The sequence below is a fragment of the Pongo pygmaeus genome, chromosome 10, assembly GCF_028885625.2.
Source record: "Pongo pygmaeus isolate AG05252 chromosome 10, NHGRI_mPonPyg2-v2.0_pri, whole genome shotgun sequence".
In the NCBI taxonomy this organism is placed as follows: Eukaryota; Metazoa; Chordata; class Mammalia; order Primates; family Hominidae; genus Pongo; species Pongo pygmaeus.
Genome location: NC_072383.2, coordinates 56,920,333 through 56,922,908, shown reverse-complemented (window position 1 = coordinate 56,922,908; position 2,576 = coordinate 56,920,333). Strand labels below are relative to the sequence as shown.

The window sequence follows — 2,576 nt, the reverse complement described above, 5'->3', positions numbered from 1 at the left end:
TGGAAATGCTTAACTAATTACATCTGTAAATACCTTACTTCCAAATAAAGTCACATTCTGAGGTTCTGAGTGAACATAAATTTTGGGGGACACTATTCAACCCACTGCACACCCTCAGACATAAGCAGGAGATGCAGGCCCTTACTCTGTCTCCCACTCTTCAAACAGCTTCACAGATCACAAACACAAAAATATGGCCACACATGCCAGGGGCACAAACAAAAATGTATATGTATTAAGGAATGCATGATCACCTCTGTATCTCAGGGTCTGGCACTCAGCACCATCACAGCACAACCTGTGAGCCTAAACATCTATTCTGTGACTCAAACAAATTAAGCCCCAAGGAAATGTTTTTCCTAATCTACTGCTCTATGTTCCTAGGACAGAAGGCATCTATCTACAAATGCCATGATTATGTGGGTTGGCAGAGAGTGGTTCTGAATGCAAAAAGAGTGTAAGTGGCAAAAATGGTTAAGAAAGAGAAGACAGTTTCCCCCAGGGGTAAGACCTAGGGGTGCAGCAAATTCAGGTTCTCTGGCACTGTAGTGGTAGTCGCTGGCCCAAGTTAGAGGCCAGCTGAGAAGTCTTCGTGCCTCAGATTTGCTGACCTACAGAATGCTTCAGTATCCTTATTTTTGTAGAATGTATAAAGAATGTCTTTCATGTTGGTCGGAATCTGGCATACCTAATTTAGGTATCTGGCTGAAAAGAATACATACTACAGCAGAAAAACATGAAGAATATGAAGCCCAGAAGCAAACAGACCAAACTCAAGCCCAGGAGTTACACAGATCTCAAGATAGAGATTTTGAAACTATGGCTAAATTACATATTCCGGTAACGGTGGATGAAGTTGTTCACTGTTTGTCACCACAAAAAGGACAGATTTTTTTCTAGATATGACATTTGGTTCGGGAGGGCACACAAAAGCCATTCTACAGAAGGAGTCAGATATTGTTCTGTATGCCTTGGACAGAGACCCGACAGCTTATGCATTAGCTGAACATCTTTCAGAGTTGTATCCTAAACAAATCCGAGCTATGCTGGGCCAGTTCAGCCAGGCAGAAGCCTTGTTAATGAAAGCTGGAGTGCAGCCATGGACTTTTGATGGAGTTCTTATGGATCTTGGGTGTTCCTCCATGCAACTCGATACTCCTGAAAGAGATTTTTCCTTTCGGAAAGATGGTCCCTTGGACATGAGGATGGATGATAGCAGGTACCCTGACACGCCCACTGCTGCTGATGTTGTGAATGCTTTAGATCAACAGGCACTTGCATCTATCCTGAGAACATACGAGGAGGAGAAGCATGCCAAGAAAATCGCTTCAGCAATTGTTCAGGCATGCAGCATCTGCCTCAGCAGCTTGCCAACATCGTCGCAGGTGCATTTCCTCTCTCTGCTATTTATGCACGAAAAGACTTGCTACAGCGATCTACCCATATTGCCACCAAGACTTTCCAGGCTCTTCGCATATTTGTGAACGATGAGCTCAATGAACTCTACACAGGACTGAAGACAGCTCAGAAGTTTCTGAGACCTGGTGGTCGCCTTGTTACCCTCTCCTTCCATTCACTACAGGATCACATCGTCAAAAGAACTTGCTCGAAATAGCATGACAGAAAGCTTTAACCTAAGTGTTAGACAGCAAATGATGAAAACATTGCAATTGAGTTCAGATCACGAAAACACAGAAGCAGCCTCTATGAGAAGAGCTCCTTTAATGTGGGAATTGATATACAAGAAGGTACTTAGTCCATAAGATCAGGATGTACAAGATAACCCCAGAGGGCGCTCAGCCCAGCTTAGAGCCACTATCAAATTATAAGTTACCATCATCTTATTCTTCAAATTTTTTCCGCAATTTCTCTAATCTTTACTCATGGTATATTCCTGAATGTCTTGATATAGGTTTAAGTGTGGGACAGTCTAAAAATTGATAACATTTAGCATTTTTTTTTTCCTCAAAAAGAAACTGCAGAAAATATTAGCATGACAGAGAAAGTTCCATTCAGGGAGCAGCAGCATCTCAAGACCGGAAAAATGTATTAACCTTTGCATCATATTGGACTCGAAATGCAATCCTTCCTCTGGCCAGGAAATTTTTTTTAAATAATACTATGTTGTGTTTATCTAAATATGTAAACTCAAGCTGTCAAAGAGAAAGATATTATAATCATATCTGCATGTCCTAAATTTTGAATTTAGATGTTCTAATTTGCGCCGGGCGCGGTGGCTCACGTCTGTAATCCCAGCACTTTGGGAGGCCGAGGCGGGTGGATCACGAGGTCAGGAGATCCAGACCATCCTGGCTAACATGGTGAAACCCCATCTCTACTAAAAATACAAAAAATTAGCCGGGCATGGTGGCGGGCGCCTGTAGTCCTACCAGCTACTCTGGAGGCTGAGGCAGGAGAATGGCGTGAACCCGGGAGGCGGAGCTTGCAGTGAGCCGAGATAGCGCCAGTGCCCTCCAGCCTGGGCGAAAGAGCGAGATTCCGTCTCAAAAAAAAAAAAAAAAATTAAATATAGAGAAATATAGCATTTGATTATAGATACAGTATCTGGGTCATAT

General features: G+C 42.8%; 1 pseudogene; it reads left to right on the top strand.

Annotated features, from left to right (window-relative positions):
- Positions 1-618: 618 nt before the first annotated feature.
- Positions 619-1,829, top strand: LOC129010307 (12S rRNA N4-methylcytidine (m4C) methyltransferase-like; annotated as a pseudogene).
- The last annotated feature ends 747 nt before the right edge of the window (positions 1,830-2,576 follow it).